We start from the raw sequence: 20,926 nt of genomic DNA, 5'->3' as shown, positions 1-20,926 counted from the left end.
AGGCTGCACGGTCGTACTCTTTGCTTTGTCCTGGTGCGTCGACAATCACCGTTTTCACTCCAAAAGTTATCCCTGTCAACACAAAACCAAACAAAGAGCAGATATCTGAAAAAAAAAGTATATATGGTGAATACATGCTAAAAGAGGTGATCATGCAAGGAATATATACGTATAAAGCAAGTGAATGTGTGTCAAAACATGCATAAACGATCATACTATTTATCCACATCAGTCCACCTGCAAGGTTTACATGATAATCCTTATGAGCTCCTCAAGGGGACATCATCAACCTAGATAACTAGGACACAGTTTCCTTCTATAATCAACAACACACAATATAAATAATATTATTTCCCAACTTATCGGGCCTATTGATTTAACGAATAAATCTCACCCATTGATAAATTAAAGAAATAAATACTAATTATATGTGCTTGTTATTATATCGGGATTAAGAATACGCGCATCCATAATAACAGAGGTTCTGTTCTTTTATGTAGTCAGTATAAACAGAAACAACCTCAAATGATCCTGCTCAATATACACATAGTGTACTAGTGTAATTTTATAGTCAAGACAAACTAATACCAAATTACACTACAATCATTCCAATGGTTTGTCCCAATCCATCTTGGTTATGAGGTACTATTTATAATTTATAAGAAACTGATAACATGATCTTCTGTGTGACACTACACACCATGTTATCTACAATATAAATTAAATAGACATTTAACCAATGTGATTCTCATTTCAAAATAAATGTTCATACAAAAAGCTAGGCTTTTAGTATACATCCTAACATCTAAATCATAATGTATCTCTAGCATTGGTTTATATGACATCTATACATCCAAAACTAATTATCATGCAATATGACCTCAATGTCATATTTCTTGCATGAAACACATCCCATGTGTACTAATTCCTTAGGTTTGAGACTCAAGTCTATCTCTAAAACCACTTTGGCACATTCCATGGCTCTTCTAGACTCCCAAGTAATACTCACCTGAAATCCATTAGCCATGAGTCCCAAATTGACTCTTTAAGCTCCCCTAGAGCTCTTAACCTTAGCCACCACCCTAGGTGGCTTCTCTATTGTGGTTAAACCACAATGATGTTCCTTAGAAGATTTCCCTATCTTCTTGACCTTGGACATAATATCCTTGCCATAGTTATATGCAATCCTAGCATATTTCTTTTCCTTGGCCTTGGATGACTCTCTTTTTCCATTATCATTTGTCACCCTAACATAAGATTTCTCCTTGGCCTTGGAGGAACTAGATCGGTATCCCAAACTCGATCTATCATTGTTGGGTCTTTGACTACCCAACACCATACCTAATCCCTTAGATCCAATATTAAATCTCTTAAGGAATTTTTCTAACTTATCAAGCTTTGTCTTCAAGATTTGATTTTTCTTTTCTAGGTTTCTAAACCTAGAGTCAACATGTCCACTATGGACATTCCTAGACCTACCATTCCTAGGCAGTGGCTCTCCTTCTTGTGATTAATGTCTTGGTTCTCATTAGGTCTACCATGCATAGGTACCTTAGGGTTGTGATTTACATTTATCCTACTTCTATCATGATATCTAAAACCAAAATTTTATATGGGCAAATAATAAAAATTATCTCTAGCATGGATGAGAGAATAAACATTTAAATTACTATTCAAATTAGGGTATACCTCCCTTACCCTTAAAGCTCTCCCTCGACTTGAGCTTTTCTTCTTCTCCCATTTCTTTAGATGTGCAAGCTCCTTGATCTCCCTCTTCTTAGAGCATTTGGTGTGGTAGTGTCCCTTCCCCCCACACGTGAAGCATACTATATGCATCCTCCTCCTTTGGACTTCTTCATTCCTACAACCCTTGTTAGTATTTAAATTAACTTAAATGAGTTTAGGAGTTACCTTCTTCTTACTCAATGGACATCTACTCTTGTAGTATCCCTTCTCATTGCACCCGAAGCCAGTGATGTGATCCTTTGACTTCACTTCGATGGAGATGCTCACTAAGTTGACTTCTAAAACTTCTTCTTCTTCTTCAATTGTTTTGGATTCTTCTTCAACTTTTGAGGATGTCTCCTCATCCACACTTGTGGATGACATTTCTTCATCCTTCTCCTTGGAAGTTGAACAGACTTCATCTTCTAGATGCTCCTCCTCCACTTGAGCAATTAAACTCATCTCCTTGGGCTCTTCTTCTTCTTGTGTAGGCATATAAGTTCTTTGCCTAGAACCTTCTTCACTTTGCTCCACAATTCATGAGTGTTCTTGTACTCGTCTACATCACTTATCACGTTAGAAGGCAAAATGTCTATCAAGATTGATATTACCTTATCATTTGCCTTTAACTGTGAAGTTTACTCTTCCGTCCAATATCGCGATCGAAGTTTCTTCCCATTCTTGTCTCTCGGAACTTTGAACGAATCTTCCACCACCATCATTGTACCCCAATCTATCTCGAAGAATGCCTTCATCTTCATCATCTAATAGGTGATGTCCCATAAGCCTCCTCCTTTATACTTTGGCAGCTCTATCAAGCCAGTCATCTTGAGCATTTGAGGGATCGTGGACAAGGCAGCAAGGATAAGGGCCAAGGGAAGCAACTTCGAGGCATATATGAAGGATGTCATTGGGGGCGAGCTGCGGATTTGAATGCATCAGAGGGACGAGAGCCAAAGAAAGTAGGCTTGAAGACAATAGATCAAAGCTGCAAAGAAGAGTCAAGTGAGTTGTGAGAGTCCGAGTGTGAGAGAAATGTACTTGGAAAGGAAAACCCTAGGTTTAGGGTTGTACCAGTCGACTGGTACTGGGACTAGTCGACTGGGGTGAGTACAGAGAATTTTTGTGCCCGAATGGTAGGGACCAATCGACTGGTAATGGTAAATAGCCTTGCTATTTCTTCCCAAGCTCTATAAGATGGAGCTTGGGATGATTGGCCAAGGTGACGAAATTAGATTTGGTTAAAGCCTAATTAGTAGTCAACTTGTTCTCAAGTGCTTGTGTAATCCAAGAGATCTTGGTGACTGTTATGGTGAGGTTTCTCCACCCACAAGGAGACTTAAGGTAGTTGGAGTCTATTAGGGACTAATCCACCGAAGGATTGAGGGATTCCCACCTTATGAACAGCTATAGAGTCGGAGCCCTAATCTCCGAACCACGTTAAAGGAAATGTGTTAGCGATTGCTTATTCTTTCTCTTATTGTCTTTAGCTTTCGTATTCGTATTTATATTTTTTGTATTCCGTTGTGCTAACAAATATGTAGGGAGCAATCGAATTGGGGGCAACGTCTATTCAACCCCTCTTCTAGCCGGCCACAAGATCCCCAACACTAATCTCTCTTCTTTGATGGGCCCGATCTCGATGATGTTCAGCCCTAGGACTCGCCTCCTCCCTTTTTTCGCTCGACGAGCGATGTTGTTAGCGCTCGGGTGAGGGAGTTCTGTGACGAAACTTTTGCAGGACCGATCGACCTACTCCTGCTTTTAGATCGTAATAGTCTTGTGTGTTATGTGTTGTCGATCAGTGGTAGGAGCAGAACAAGGGCGTCCATTTTCATCATTTTGAGCTTCTGGGTTGTTCTACTTCAACGTGTTGCACAGCGTGTGCTTGATTCTGTTGGTGCAAGTTGCATCAAAATCAAACCTAAGTTTTGATGTTGTCAAAGGTTCAAGTTAAGTCTTGTTGTGATCTAATAAGTTGACTGAGTGTGCAGGCTGTTTACTCAATCGGAAAGACCTAGTTAGAGGCTAGGCAGGAGAAATCTTAGCAGATCGTGGAACCCAGGTGCAAGTCTAAGTGGGTCGAGGGGACTTGATGCTTGGCGGTGCGATCAAGAGGTCTGGAGGACCGAAGATCAAGGAAAAAGTCTTGCCGAGCCGATCAAAGCTAAGTGAAAAATCCAAACTAGATACGGAGGATCTAAGTTTGGCAGGTAGGTTAAGGTAAACAACTAGAGGAGCGATAGTGAGGTCGGGTTCCCGAATGGAACAACCTTAGGTCGCTGATCCAACTGAACAAATCGGGGAGGTTTCTATGTTGAGATTAAGACAGTTTTACTGTCCTTTATATTACTCATGCATTATAATATTATTACTGTGCTAACATCTATTTTGTAGGATTCTTTTCTGTCTAACACTGTGTTGTAGGTCCGGCTGGATCGATCGACCGAACCAGAGGATCGGTCGACCGAACAAGAAGAAATCAAGGCAGTGTTCAGATCAGACCAGAAAAGACCAGAGCCCGATCAAAGTTTGATTGGTCGACCGAACCAGAGGATCGATCGATCGAGCCTTGATGACTCAGCACAGGCCAGTTAATCAGCACTGATTAGAAGCAAAAGGAAATAGAGCTGATCAGTCAACCAAACCCTTGGATCGGTCAACCGAACCAATCAATATTAATGCATAGTAAATGTGAATCTTAGCAAATCTCGACGGACAAGGAAGGAGCCTGTTCGATCGACCGAAAAGATGGATCGGTCGACCGAACCCTTAATGAGCAATTAATGCTAGAGATCGAGTCAACGTCAGACTCTAGCCAGGAAGAAAGAGAGCTGGTTTGGTCAACCGAACAGAGGGATCGGTCGACCGAACGTCCATTACACCTATAAAAAAAGGCTCGAGGTTTGAGGCTGGAATAACACTTTCTGATCGACTGAAGTTCTCTTCTGTAAACTGCTTGTGCTACAAGTCTTCATCAGCTCTCCAAGTCACTCCGTCCGATAGTGCCGACCAAAGCTTCAACTCCATTACTTGTCGGTATATTTTATTTGCTTACATTGTAATTAACTTAAGCAAGATAGTAGGTTGTTACTATCTTGCTCATTTTATATGTTTTGCTTCTTTCCGAGGATTTCGGAAAGAAGGGTTATAGTGGATTGTCCATCGGTGCGATCAAGGATCGCGGGCCTTTGAATAGGAGTCGACCTAGACTTCGAACGAAGTAAACAAGCTTGTCTTTCTTTTACTTTCAGCTGTGCATGACTCTGCTTTCAAAGAAAAAGAGAAGTTTTAAAAAGGCGCAATATTCACCCCCCCCCCCTCTATCGCACCCATTCGATCTAACGATTAGTATCAGAGCATCATAAGCTCTGAAATAAATTAACCGTTTTTCAAAGCATTCTTTTTAAAACTTTTTCTTTTCTTTTAGAATATTTTTTTATCTCTATTTTTCAAGCACTACTAATCTCAAGACGAAAGTCTTGGAAATATTTTTTTAAATTTCTTTCTTGCAAGAATGTCGAACTCGTATCAAGAAGGTTATAGTACTGTCCGACCTCCACTATTCAAAGGAGAAAATTTTAGTTATTGGAAGAATAAGATGGAGTGTTACTTAAAGTCCGATATTGAGCTTTGGTTCACGATCTTGAAAGGCTACACTCCTCCGACGAAGGATGGAACTCTATTAGAACTAGAAGAATGGAGTCCCCCAAGTTGAACCGAGTCGGCCCCTACGACAATGCTAAAGAACTGTGAGACTCTTTAGTTAAACATGAAGGGACCAATGAATCTAAGTTAAATAAAAGGGATTTACTTTTAAATAACTTGTTTAATATTAAAATGTTTCCCAGAGAGACGGCCTCGCAACTACACGCTCGACTGAAGGACATCCTCAGTGGCCTCCATCTAATCGGACACAACTTAGAAAATCGTGACACAATAAGGTACGCGCTAAATGCTTTTCCGAGGAATGCTTTGTGGGCATCAATTGTGGATGCGTACAAAGTTTCTAAGGATCTTTCAATTCTCAAGTTAGATGAGTTATTCTGTGAATTGGAATTACATGAGCAATCTAACATGATCCATGTCGAGAAAGGAGTTGCTTTGTATACAGGTCTAGGAACGGAAATAAAATCAAAAACAAAGATCGAGTCAGAAAGTGAGTCAGACTCTGACTCGACAAATGAAGAAGAACTCGTCAACATGGTCCGGAGACTTCTGACGAAGAAGAAATTTAGAAAAAGTGCTAAGAAGACACTACTCAACCAGACCCAAAACAAATCAGAAATGATTTGTTATGAATGCAACAAAAAGGGGCATTTAAAAAAACAAATGCCGAAATTGGAAGGAAGAAAGGCCAAAATCGACAAGACGAAAGAAGGTTCTTCAAGCGACATGGGACAAGAGTTCTTCCGACGAATCTGACACAGAGCAAACAAAGCATTCGAGCCATCTTGCATTTATGGCAAGAAACGAAGATTCCGACTTCGAGTCCGATGAAGAGTACGAGTCCAAGATCGACATTAATTTCGAGAGAAGCCATGGTTCGGAAGATCCAAATTTGGTAACGATATATTCTAAGTCTAACTTGCTTAAAGTAGTTAAATGTTTGTATAAAAAATTGTCAAAATCTAAAAAACAAAATAACTTGTTACTTAAGGAAATATACCACCTTAAGCAACAAGTTAACTTGAGTAACTCGATCAACCAAGTTCAAGTCGGAACCTCAACTTAAGCTGAAAAACTTGAGGAAGAGAATTCCAACTTGAAGGGTCAAGTCGAGTGACTCAAGAAAATGTTGGAAAGGTTTGAACTAGGATCCAAGTGTCTGAATATGGTACTTGGATCACAAGGAGATATGTACAACAAATCTGGACTCGGTTACAATCCTAAACAAACAAACAAATCATACTTGTCATTAATTAGTCAAAATGTTAGAAGCCAAGTCCAATCATAGGTCCAAACAAAACATTTAATCGAACCAATTAAACCAAACCTATACTTAATCCAAGCTATGACTTAGGAGGAGCAACTAGAAAGATAATTCAACCAACATGATTAATCAAACTCATACACTTAGGATTAGGTTTACTTTCTGGTTAGAACGGTTAGATAAAAAAAGGCTTTACCAAACCCTACAACATAGCATCGGAATGGATTGGAATGATAGTACGTCAAGGAAACTTTGTCAAAGGTATGTCTAGGCTGAATCTTGTGTATTTTACCTGGTGCACTAAACTTAGTAGATCTGACTGAAGCTACCCCAGTCAAACATGGGCTAGTTAGACCAAAATTTAGTATTAAGTTTTTTAAGCGGGAACAGTTTGGAAAGTCTTCAGCAAGTGGTCCACCATTGATACACAAGAAGGTCATATGTCTCGCCACTGAACTAAAAATTTATCCTTAGCAAGCCTGCTTGATTAACCCAAAGCTAAGTTTGAATTTAACATGGGTTCAATAACCTTTTCAATTAAAATTATTTAAACTTAAAATGTAAAATACGACAACAAAATAATAATTTAAAATAGAGTTATTTGACAAATAATCTTATTGGAATTTTTAGGATTTTTTTGGGAATTTTTCAGAGCCCGTTTAACGTATTTTGAAGGGACCAATTATTGGGCCCGAGGAAAAAAAAACCTGTTTGGAATACCCGAAAGTGGGAGTTGATTGAGAAACAGATCTATGGTTTAATCAAAATTTCCCTAAGTAATAAAAACATCACCGTGCCTTAATCTCCTTCCCACGCCGACCTCTCCTTATTTCTTCCCCGACGCCGCCGACCCCTTCCTCGCGACGCCGCCCTTCTCTACTCTCCCGAAGCCCTAGCTCCTCTCCTTTTCCTTTCCGAGCCACACCGCTGAGCTTCCCCTCTTCTCATTGTCGACTGTTTTCTTCCCTTCACATTCGACTCCTCTCAAGCTTCCTCGCGTGTTCGTCGCCGCCCCACGGAGCAGCCTGTCATCTTCCCGGGGGTTGCCCTCCTTCCCTGATTAGCCACCCGAGCCTCTTCTCTCCTCTCCTGGTCGCGGACATTGGAGCTCGCCAGGAATTGAGCATCCAAGTCTCCACTACACCTATGCCCTAGCTTGTTCGGTGCCACTGGAATCGAGCTGGGGATCCGAGGTAAGCAAGCTTCAATCATCTTTCTCCTTTGATTTTCATCGTTCCCTAGCACCCGCTTCTGTTGCCTTATTCCTGACGCACCTGTGCCCTAGTTGTCCTTGGCGCCGAGTTCTTCTTCTTCTTCCTGCTCACGTCGCCCCGGTGGCCATAGCCAACACTGGTCACCAGCCAAGTCTTCCATTGTCGCTGCCCTCTGCTCGGGTTCATCACCGCAGCAGAGGAGTCCTTAGCAGCTGTTGGCAGAGCAGCTAACCCTTTCTGGCAAAACTGTGCAGTGGTGGTGAGCTTGAGGTAAGATGCTTAATTTTGGTTAATTTAGGTTTAGATGTAAATCAATTGTATAGTGGGTTGTCTAGGGTTAAGGAAACTAACTCTAGTTAACCAATTGATTGTATTTAATGAGGTTTGGTTTATTAGTGATTGGTTGATTTAGAGGAATACATGATTGTATCGGAAACATTAGATTAATATTGTGATTAGTGGTGATGGGTTAGATTCGTACGGTTCCTTGTTGACAGAATCGAGTATATTGGAATTAAGGATTCATGGAAGAGTTGTGGAAGCTAATCATTGTTTGAGGATAAATAATGATCGGTTTGAATAGGGCTTTTCCTTAGGGTTTGGATCTTTAGGTCTATCCACTTGTTGCTTATTTATTAGCTAAATTGTATAATATATGATTTGCAGGACTTAGGTTCGAGACATGTGTCTCGACGTGGGGTCTTTCGGATATGATCTCCATTTTCTGAGGCGGGTACTTTTTGCTTTGTTTCTTTTAGTACTTTGACCATGGTGCATGAGCTATTTTAGATAAGAAGTTATTTTTACCTTGACTTCACTCTTATTTTCCTGCACTTGATACTTCCACACGATCTTTGAGAAATTCATTCTCATATCTATACAGTCTCTTGTGGTTGTCCATGATCAGTAGCAGATACTAGATACCATGTTTGTATGCTTTGACTGTTGTTTCTTTATGTACTATATTGAGCATGCTGGCTTCATGTAGCATACCTAATTTTTACTTATATTTGTATGATGATTGTCGTATTTGGCGCATCATGTCATGTCATGCATGTCAACGACCAATTCTCCCTTGCGGTCGAGAGAGTCGTTGACCAAGGTCGCATCCTCGGCCACTCGAGAGGGTGGTAGCTGGAGTTGATATCGCTTGTCCTGTCGTGGCGCACTCGGCCACTCATAGGTAGTGGTAGCTGGAGTACGAGCAGCAGGGACCAGTCGCAGATGTAGCTAGTTAGCTACTATGCAACTGTCCCCTCGGCCACTCGTGTGAGTGATAGCTGGAGTGGTGTACAGTCTATCACTGACCCGGTCTCCCGACCATATAGGGGTCATGGTGCAGAGAGGTGGGCGAGAGTGACCATCCGTACATACGTTGTTGTTATTATATTTGGTTTGGCTGCTGCTGTCTATATATGCTGTTATTGCTTACTTACTGCTGTTGTTCACATATGCTGATATGCTTATTTGTGTTGAGATATACTCTCATTGTAGATGTTTAGTCATTGGAAATTTGTATATACCTTGCTTATTACCTTTGTAGTTATGAGCAATACTGTAGCAGATTAGTACCAGATCTGACCTACTATACCTAGCCTAGGATATGGTTTCATGTATGTGCATTTATTTTGATTCTATTATAGTATCTGCTATTTCCTCTTATGAGACTGTATACTCTTGGCCCACTTTCTATTTGTATATTGTGTTCATGTACTATCTTATCTTTACCCGCTGAGTTCCAATACTCACCACCTCACAATTTGGTTTTCTTTCGCCAGGTAACAGGTAGATGAGTCATGGATGCTTGGAGAGTCCTGGCTGCCAGTCCCACGTCACACACGAGGATAGTTTTCTTTTTGGATTTTGTTTCTATTTGGGTGACATGTTAATTTTGCGTATTTTGCTTTTGAACGAGTTACTATAGATTTTTGGAGTTTAGTTTGGTGGTTGCAGGTATTTTTGTTAGTGTCGTTGTTGGTCTTATGTTCATATTGTTTTGTATTTTCCGCTGCGTTTACGTTGTTGTGTGTTTACTTTCAGCCGTGTAGGCTTATTAAACTGCGTGGTTGTGTTTATTTTGTTCCAGCCGAGTGGGCTAATGATATAAACTGCGTAGTTGTGTATATATTCCAGCCGAATGTGGCTGATGTATATTTTGTATGTAGAAATACTTCAGATTTTCACCTGTACAGGGGAAATGCTGTCGAAATTTCTTCGGACAGAGACTCTATTAGGGCGTGACATAAAATCAAAATTATTTTAAACTTAATTAACAAAATTAATTTAAAAATTAAAACTTAATTAATATCAAAATTATTTTAAAACTTAATTAAAATCAAAATTATTTTAAACTTAATTAAAAAATTATTTTAAATTAAAACTTAATTAAAATTATTTAAACTTAAAATTAAAATTATTGTAAACTTAATTAAAAAATTATTTTAAACTTAAAACTTAATTAAAATCAAAATTATTTTAAACTTAATTAAAAATTATTTTAAACTTAAAACTTAATTAAAATCACAAATATTTTAAACTTAATTAAAAAATTATTTTAAAAACTTTAATAAAATTATTTTAAAAACTTAATTAAAATTATTTTAAAATTTTTTAAAATTATTTTAAATTATTCTAAAAATTATATTAAAATTATTTTTAAAACTAAATTAAAATTATTTTAAATTATTTTATTATTAAAATTATTTTAAAAAATTAATTAGAATTATTTTAAATTATTTTATTAGTAAAATTATTTTAAAAACTTAATTAAAATTATTAATTAAAATTATTTTAAAAATCCAATTAAAATTATTTTAAAAACTTAATTAAAATTATTTTAAAAAAACTTAAATAAAATTATTTTAAAAAATCTTAAATAAAATTATTTTAAAACTTAATTAAATTAAAATTATTTTAAAACTTAATTAAAATTATTTTAAAACTTAATTAAAATTATTTTAAAACTTAATTAAATTATTTTTTAAAAAAATTTAATTAAAAATATTTTAAAACTTAATTAAATTATTTTAAAACTTAATTAAAATTATTTTAAAACTTAATTAAATTATTTAAAAAACTTAATTAAATTATTTATAAAAAAACTTAATCAAAATTATTTTAAAACTTAATTAAATTATTAATTAAAATTATTTTTAAAACTTATTATTCTAAACATAACTTAAAAATTATTTTAAACTTAAACTTAAAAAATTATTATAAATTATTATAAACTTTTTTTTTAACTCAAAAAATTACTTTAAACTTAAACTTAAACATTGAAGCACCTATTTGTGCCCTTGTGGCACACCCCGGGATGCTTCTTTCCACATGTAGTACACTGAGGGTACGTGGGTTGTTTGTTTGTTGGACCACCCTTAGGGTTGTTCCATTGCTTTCTCTTACCACTGTGATTTCCTTTCCAGCTAGCTTTGGTACTTTGAGGTTTTTGTTCTCCTGACTGGGCTTGACTCTTGCCCTCGTTCAGCACCTTCAGGTAGTGTTCGGTGATTAGGGCACTACTGAATAGCTCTTCTGCGGTCTGTGGTCTATTAACCCCGCTGGCCACATTCAGAGCTATTTCGGGTCGGAGCATCTTCAGCATGAGTCAGACCCTTTCTCTTTCGGTACTGACCAACTCTGGGCATAGGCGCGCGAGTCGGTTGAATCTTTTCACAGTTTCATTAACTGATAGGTCACCTTGCCGGAACTCGGCGAACTCGTCGTAGTGCTTGTTAGTCACACGCATATGGAAGAATTCTTCGAAAAATTCAGCTTCAAAGTCTGTCCATCTCATTTGGTTCACTTGCCTCTTTGCTTTAACCCTGTCCCACCACATTTTGGCATCTCCCGAAAGACAAAATGATGCGCACTTGACCTTTTCATGTTCAGGCCAGTCCAGTAGCTCTACTATACTTTCTACAGTCTTGAACCAGGCTTGAGCGTCCCATGGTTCACAAGTGCCAGAGACATTTTCTGACTTCAGCCTCTTGTCGAACTACTGGGGCTGGGCCTATCGGTGGTACGGGTGCAGCTATAGGTATGACTGGCATCTGATTCTGGTTCACTGGTGGGGTAGTAGGATTCCCTTGCTGATTCATCAGAGCATTAATCACTTGCTGTTGTTTCGTAACCTGACGTTGAAGTTTAGTAACTACATGCATCAGATCAGGTGGGGGTATTGTCTCATCGACTATGTTATTGCGTCTTCTAGCCATGCTTATCTTCATCAATGACAACAAAACTAGCATAAGGTTATTAGCATTTTAACCTACATTCATGCATACTTAAACTAAAGCATTCCGTATCATACATAAAAGAAATAGAGTAGGCATAGAACTTCTTACTTGGAGCGGCAGGATGGAGGTTTGATGTGTGTGTTTAGTGGAAAGGCAGACTTGCTCTGATACCAACCTATAATGCCCGCCCTTCCCCTACTGAATGGCAAGGGCGGCGCTACGCGAACATACATACATGCATATGCAATCATTGTAGCGGAAGAAAATAAAATTTAAAACATACATAAAGAACTATATAATCATGTAAACATACACATGTGAGCATGCTTAACATTCATGTGCGTAACTTAATTTAATATTTAATCACTGAACCTAACATAGAATTCAAGCATAGTTTAGTTACCTTAACATTCAAGCATGATAAAATGGTTCTTAGAAATTCTTTAACTAAACCAAGCTCCTATTAGTTCAAGATCCATGGAAATAATAAAAAGAGATAATCAAGTAGCAAACATTAAAAGCATCAAATAGAAAAACAAGTTAACATGCAGAACTTAGAATATGCACAAGTCTTAAAACACAAAATAGATCTCTTCCACCATGTCACTGCCACACACATCTTTGCCCTCCCTGATGCTCCCTTTAGTTTAACCATTCTTTACCCTTTTCTGCAGTACAAGGAAATTTAAAACTCTAAGTACATAGGCTTAGTAAGATCCTTTCCTACTCACAAAAACCATAAATCATGAATTAGACATGGAGTAGTGATATATTCATTTAACCAACATCTAGATTTAACATTTCAAGCTAACATAAAGTAGTGTCATACTCATTTGGGCAAATCATAAACATAGCATATGAGAGCATAAACATAAAGTAGTAGCATATTCATCTAGGTATCATAGACATATCTCAAGAGAGCATCCTCCTAAAGTATAATGATCATATAGCATGAAATAAGTATATGCAAGATGTTCTTTTGAAAACATGTATCAAAATCATATAGCATGAAATAAGTGTATGCAAGATGTTCTTTTGAAAACGTATATCATATAGGTACTTAAACATAAATCTCAACATGAGGGTCCTGTTGGGACCTTGACGTTCGCTAGAGGGGGGGGTAAATAGCGTCTCACCCAAATCGTCGCTTCCTACGCTTGTTAGTGCACAGCGAAAACAAAAATACTAACAAACAAAAGCAAAGCTAACCCTAGAAAACAATAAACAAGAAGCAAACCCAATGACACGTTGTTTAACGTGGTTCGGAGATGAAGCTCCTACTCCACGGCTGTCCGTAAGGTAGACGATCCCGATCCGTCGGTGGATGACTCCTCGGAAAACCTCCGGCTAGCTCGTGTAGCTCCTTGTGGGTGGAAAAACCTCGCCACAACCTTGTACAAGCACGCTAGATCACTTGGGCACTAGGAGACTCTAATTAGGGTTAACCACCACTAATTTCATCAACTTCAACCAAGCTTCCAATGCTTGGTTATATAGGTCACGGGTTAGAAAACCCCGCCTACCAGTCGACTGCCAAAACATGCAGTCGACTGCCCTTCGTGGAAATTCGACTTTTGCAGCCCAACGGCTCGATACCAACCCTCTGTTCGCTACCAGTCGACTGCACCAGTCGACTGATGAAACCACTAGTCGACTGATGAAACCACCAGTCGACTGCTACAGTACTGCTACAGTGCGCTGTAGTACTGCTACAGTAAACCCTAATTTTGTGATTTTACCCCGAGTACATTCACTCAGCACTCGTTCTCGCCTGACCAACCTAGACCTAGCCTTCTAGCCTCCTCCATCAGTCTTGCGTCCCTTGGATGCCTCCCCATCCTTCACGTTTTGCCTTCTGGAGCTTCCATCGGCCTTGTCATTATTGTCGGGTCTTCCTTTGTCAAGAGGTCGCACCTCCGGGACTTCATCCATTGCCAAGTCACACTTGGACTTACGTTGCCAAGACTACATGCTTGGACTTACACCGCCAAGACTCATCCTTGGACTTTCCTCCTTTGCCAAGATCACACTTGGACTTACGTTGCCAAGACTACATGCTTGGACTTACATTGCCAAGACTCACCCTTGGACTTTCCTTGTTGTACTTGTATCCTGCACACTCACAATGCATATCAAATACAACAATAAATCTAACTTAAACCTTTGCTCAAACATCAAAACCTAGGGTACACAGATTGCTCCAACAATCTCCCCCTTTTTGATGTTTGGCAACCCGTTTAAGTTAGGGAAACAATATAGCAATACATATGCAAATAAATATATGTAATCTACACATGCATAAATCATGGAACCTAATCCTAGGCTCCCCCTTCACCTAAGCTCCCCCTTGAGCTAGGATTTCTTGCAAAGGTAAACTTCTCCCCTTTTACTAATAAATGAGCAATCGCTCCCCCTTCACCTAAGCTCCCCCTGGAGCTAGGATTTCTTGCAAAGGTATGTAAGTTTCCCACTTAAACCTAAACTTCTCCCCCTTTGTCATACATCAAAAAGAGCTCCAACAATATCCCAATTATTGGACTCTTTGACCTCTCATAACCATAAACATCATGTATTAATCCCCCATAAGATTACATACATGTTCACCACTCTTTTGGTTATTTTCTAATGCTTGAAAAATATTTTTAGACCGTATCAGTCGACTGCAAAAAGTACCAGTCGACTGCCCCCATGAAAATGAGCTTATAGAGACATTCTGTGCTCGTGAACAGTGTTACCAGTCGACTGGTAACTGTACCAGTCGACTGGTACACTATTCATGAAAAAAATCAGTCTTTTCTGGCCAACTTCAGAAATGCGCTAGAAATTCCACAGACCTCCAAAATTTCCCAAATTTTGTGGAGAGGTATATTATATCAATATCTACTTGGGAAAAATATATATAAAAATATATCTATCACCAATCTCAAGATTGACACAAAACACAAAACTAGCTAAAAAGTTCAATTGAACCTTGACCTAAAGTCCTAGTTTTGGCTTCCTCTTGATGTATTTGCCCATACTAACCCACAATGCATCCCTAGCATTGGTTTATATGACATCTATACATCCAAAACCAATTATCATGCTATATGACCCCAATGCCATATTTTCAAGCATGAAACACAACCCATGTGTGTCAATTCCCTAGGTTTGAGACTCAAGTCCGTCTCCAAACCACTTGGCACATTTGATAACTCATCTACCATGGGTCCCAAAGGCTTTTCCTAACCTTAGGATTCTTAACCTTAGTCACCTCCCTTGGTGACTCATCTACTATGGCTAGGCCACTTCGGTGCACCTCGGGTGACACTTGGCCTACAAAACTCACCTTCTTAACCTTAGACATCTTGTCTTTGGTTAGTTTCTTCTTTCCCTTCACCTTAGACACATCATCCTTGACATAATTATATGTCACCCTAGCATATTCCTTCTTATTGGCCTTGGATGACTCTCCCTTGTCCTTGGTCACACCACCCTTACTAATGTTATGTGCTACCTTAGCACTTGACCTCCTTTTGGTCTTGGAGGGACCTAATTTGGTATTTTTGGATCTTTGACAACTCAAATATATGTCAAGTCCTTTAGGTCCAATAATGAACCTCTCTAGGACTTTCTCCATTTCTTCAAGCCTTACCTTCAAGGCTTGATTTTCTAATTCTAGGGTTCTAACCCTAGAGTCAACATATCCACTTTGGACATCCTTAGGCCTACCCACTTTCCTAGGCATATGTCTCCCTTTCTTGGGATTAATGCTTAGGTTTTCAACCACCTTCTTCTCCTTAGGAAAGATAGGTTGTTTCTTTTTAGGTCTATCATTTGAAAATGATTTCCTAGGGTTATCACTTACATTAACCCTATTCCTATCATTATATCTAAAACTATAAATATGCATGGGCAAATAATTCATATTATTTCTAACATGCATGGAGGAATTTGAATTTGAACTTGAATTCAAGTTAGGGTTTACCTCCCTTACCCTTGAAGCTCTCTTCTTCTCCCACTTTCTCAAGTGCGCCAATTTCTTGAGCTCTCCTCTCCTTGGGCACTTTGTGTGGTAGTGACCCCACTCACCACATGTAAAGCACCTAATGTGCTTCTTCTCCTTCTTCTTCCTACAACTCACATTAGTTTCTAAATTAACTTTAGTGAGTTTAGGGTTTACCTCCTTTACCTTCTTGAGCGAAGGACACCTACTCTTGTAGTGCCCCATCTTACCACACTCAAAGCATTTGATATGGTCCTTTGTGTTCTTCTTGGTAGTTGAGGTGGAGGTTTGAGCTTCCAAGATCTCCTCATCCTTGGATTGCTCTTCTTCATCTTCACTTGAAGATGTGGATGATACCTCCTCATCTTCCTTCTCCTCCTCGGATGTTGAGCTCGTGTCAACATTCGATTGGTCCTTCTCCTCTTGGACCAATGAGCCCTTCTCCTTGGGCTCCTCCTCTTCTTGGATTGGTGTAGGACTCTCATGAAGCGCAATTACCTTTTTCCAAAGGTCACTTGCGTTCTCGTATTCACCTACATTCAATATCGCATTAAGAGGTAATAAATTAATTAAAATTTTAGTTACCTCCTTGTCCGTCTCCGATTGCTCCCTTTGCTCATCGGTCCAATATCGACGTCGGAGACGCTTTCCCTTCTTGTCCATTGGAACTTTAAACGGTTCCTCCAACGCAATCCATTGGTTCCAATTCATTTGGAACCACATCTCCATGCGCTTCCTCCAATAGTCGAAGTCCTCGCACTCGTATGGAGGTGGGATTCGGATGTCCCATCCGAGAGGTCCCTCCGACTCCATCTTCTTCCTCTAGCCGCTCTCTTGGCGATTAGTCCAACAAGAGCTCACCTAGCTCTGATACCACTTGTTGGGACCTTGACGTTCGCTAGAGGGTAGAGGGGGGGTGAATAGCGTCTCACCCAAATCGTCGCTTCCTACGCTTGTTAGTGCACAGCGGAAACAAAAATACTAACAAACAAAAGCAAAGCTAACCCTAGAAAACAATAAACAAGAAGCAAACCCAATGACACGTTGTTTAACGTGCTTCGGAGATGAAGCTCCTACTCCACGGCTGTCCGTAAGGTGGACGATCCCGATCCGTCGGTGGATGACTCCCCGGAAAACCTCCGGCTAGCTCGTGTAGCTCCTTGTGGGTGGAAAAACCTCGCCACAACCTTGTACAAGCACGCTAGATCACTTGGGCACTAGGAGACTCTAATTAGGGTTAACCACCACTAATTTCATCAACTTCAACCAAGCTTCCAATGCTTGGTTATATAGGTCACGGGTTAGAAAACTCCGCCTACCAGTCGACTGCCAAAACATGCAGTCGACTGCCCTTCGTGGAAATTCGACCGTTGCAGCCCAACGGCTCGATACCAACCCTCTGTTCACTACCAGTCGACTGCACCAGTCGACTGATGAAACCACCAGTCAACCGCTACAGTACTGCTACAGTACCGCTACAGTACTGCTACAGTGCGCTGTAGTACTGCTACAGTAAACCCTAATTTTGTGATTTTACCCCGAGTACATTCACTCAGCACTCGTTCTCGCCTGACCAACCTAGACCTAGCCTTCTAGCCTCCTCCATCAGTCTTGCGTCCCTTTGGATGCCTCCCCATCCTTCACGTTTTGCCTTCTGGAGCTTCCATCGGCCTTGTCATTATTGTCGGGTCTTCCTTTGTCAAGAGGTCGCACCTCCGGGACTTCATCCATTGCCAAGTCACACTTGGACTTACGTTGCCAAGACTACATGCTTGGACTTACACCGCCAAGACTCATCCTTGGACTTTCCTCCTTTGCCAAGATCACACTTGGACTTACGTTGCCAAGACTACATGCTTGGACTTACATTGCCAAGACTCACCCTTGGACTTTCCTTGTTGTACTTGTATCCTGCACACTCACAATGCATATCAAATACAACAATAAATCTAACTTAAACCTTTGCTCAAACATCAAAACCTAGGGTACACAGATTGCTCCAACAGGTCCGGCATTGTACCACATACATGAATTGCGCGCATCATAAATAAATCCGAGGTAGCTAATCCCGAACCTACTAGGAAACTAGGCTCGTGCTTCGACCTAGGGGCAACTTAGGAGCCCATCCCATGGACCATTCTTGGGGTCTAGTACAAGCCATACAAAAGTAAAATAGCATATCATATTTCTTGTCATATCATGAAGAGTGTTCTTAATCCCAACTTATAGGGAAGCAACTCTTAGGCATTTCATCATACATAAGCCTTGCATAAGCATAACATGGTGACATAAGGTTCACATATCATATAGCATATCATAGAGAGTCATTATCATGCATAGTTGGGGTTTTGAGCTTTCTACAAACCCTAATTCCATGTCTTGGCCGAAACCTATAAAGCATGATTCTACGTTTCTTTTAAGCAACTTTAAGCATGAAACTTTAAACTAATATCACATGATACATGACATAGCAAGTGAGACTTTTAGCAAGTATAAATGAGTTTCTAACCCTAATTTCAAGTCTTGGTCGAAACCTATAGAGCATGAATCTAGGTTTCTTTTAAGCAACTTTAAGCATGAAACTTTAAACTAATATCACATAATACATAACATAACATAGAAGAAAACATAGGTAAGTCTAGTTGGAATTAAACTTCCTTAAGCCTTTTCATTTCCTTCTTGACCGAAACTTACAAGGCATGTCCCTAGGTTTTTAAGCAACATAAAAACATGGAGACATCAAACTAACATCACCTAATAGATTACACATCATGAGGAGTCATAATCAAGCATGGTTAAAGTTTTGAACTCTCTTCAAACCCTAATTCATATTTGGCCGAAACTTACAAGGGCATGTTCCTAGGTTTTAAGCTACATCAACCATGAATAGCTTCTTAATAACATCACATAACACATTAGGTATCATGGGAAAAAAACATAAGCAAGTCTAATTGGAATTTAAACTTCCCTAAACCTTTTATTTCTTCTTGACCGAAACTTCAAGGACATGATTCTAGGTTTTTAAGCTACATAAATCATGAATAGCATCTTAATAATATCACATAACATATCAGGTATCATGGGAAAAAGCATAAGCAAGTCTAATTGGAGTTAAACTTCCCTAAGCCTTTTATTTCTTCTTGGCCAAAACTTCAAGGACATGATTCTAGGTTTTTAAGCTATATAAATCATGAATAGCATCTTAATAACATCACATAACATATTAGGTATCATGGGAAAAGCATAAGCAAGTCTAATTAGAGTTTAAACTTCTCTAAGCCTTTTATTTATTCTTGGCCGAAACTTCAAGGACATGATTCTAGGTTTTGAGCAACACCAACCATGAATAACATCTTAATAACATCACATAATATTTTAGGTATCATGGGAGAAAGCATAAGCAAGTCTATTTGGAGTTTAAACTTTCCTAAGCCTTTTTGTTTCTTCTTGGCCGAAACTTACAAGGACATGATTCTAAGTTTTGAGCAACACCAACCATGAATAACATCTTAATAACATCACATAATATATTAGGTATCATGGGAGAAAGCATAAACAAGTCTATTTGGAGTTTAAACTTTCCTAAGCCTTTTTGTTTCTTCTTGGCCGAAACATTACAAGGACATGATTCTAGGTTTTGAGTAACATAAAAAGAAGAAAACAACAAGGAAAAACTACTTGTACTGCAGGTGAGGGGAATACTTGCATCCTCTTGCTTGATTTACTAAGAAAATACCCTTGGCGGAGAAGAAGAAGAAGACTTTTCGCTTCTAGAATCTCCCTTTTTCTTATTTTGCTTGTAAGAAGAAGTGTATTCTAAGGGCTTCTCTTTGTGAAGTTTTCCTAGGAAGGAACCTTTAGCTTGAATTCCGAAAATGGAGGAGGAGGAGGAGGAGGCAAATTTCGGTGGAGGGAGAAGAAGGAGGAAGGAGGAAAAATCTAACTTTTCTTTCCCTTACTCCTATTTATTCCAAATGAAAGGGAGAAGGGAAAACACCTTTTCATTCTTCCCTTCATTTATTCTAAATGAAGGGAGAAGGGAAAATAAACTCTTCATTCTAAGTGGAGGGGAGAAATGAAAGATAAACTTTTCTTCTAAGTGAAGGGAGAAAGGTGTCCCTTCACCCTCCCTACCCTTAACTACAATTTTCCTTTCCTTCCTAACAATACTTCCTCCTGGACTATTGGTTACCCCATACTACTTAAGACTTGCCACTTGTTAAGAGGTACAAAGTTCAAGCCTTGACCACTCTTCTTTTTCTTTTCTTTTTGGTTCTATTTTCTCTTATTCTTAAAAGAAATTCATATGAAATTGCTGGGCATTACAATTTTAACTTAACTTTGAACCTTAGTTGCCAAACATTAAAAAGGGGGAGATTGTTGGTGCAAGTTGCACTAGAATCAAACCTAAGTTTTGATATTGTCAAAGGTTCAAGTTAATTCTTGTTGTGATCTAACAAGTTGACTAAGTGTGCAGGCTATTTATTCAATCAGAAAGACCTAGTTAGAGGTTAGGTAGAAGAAATCTTAGCAAATCGTGGAACCCAGGTGCAAGTCCAAGTGGGTCGAGGGGACTCGATGCTTGGCGGTGTGATCGAGAGGTCTGGAGGACCGAAGATCAAGGAAAAAGTCCTAGTGAGCCGATCAAAGCTAAGTGAAAAGTCCAAACTAGATCTGGAGGATCTAAGTTTGACAGGTAGGTTGAGGTAAACAATTGGAGGAGCGACAGTGAGGTCGGGTTCCCGTAGGGAACAACCTTAGGTCACTGATCCAACTGAAGAAATTGAGGAGGTTTCCAAGTTGAGATCAAGACAGTTCTACTGTCCTTTATATT

This window comes from Zingiber officinale, chromosome 4A (assembly GCF_018446385.1).
Source record: "Zingiber officinale cultivar Zhangliang chromosome 4A, Zo_v1.1, whole genome shotgun sequence".
NCBI classification, from domain to species: domain Eukaryota; kingdom Viridiplantae; phylum Streptophyta; class Magnoliopsida; order Zingiberales; family Zingiberaceae; genus Zingiber; species Zingiber officinale.
Note: the sequence above shows the minus strand (reverse complement) of the source record.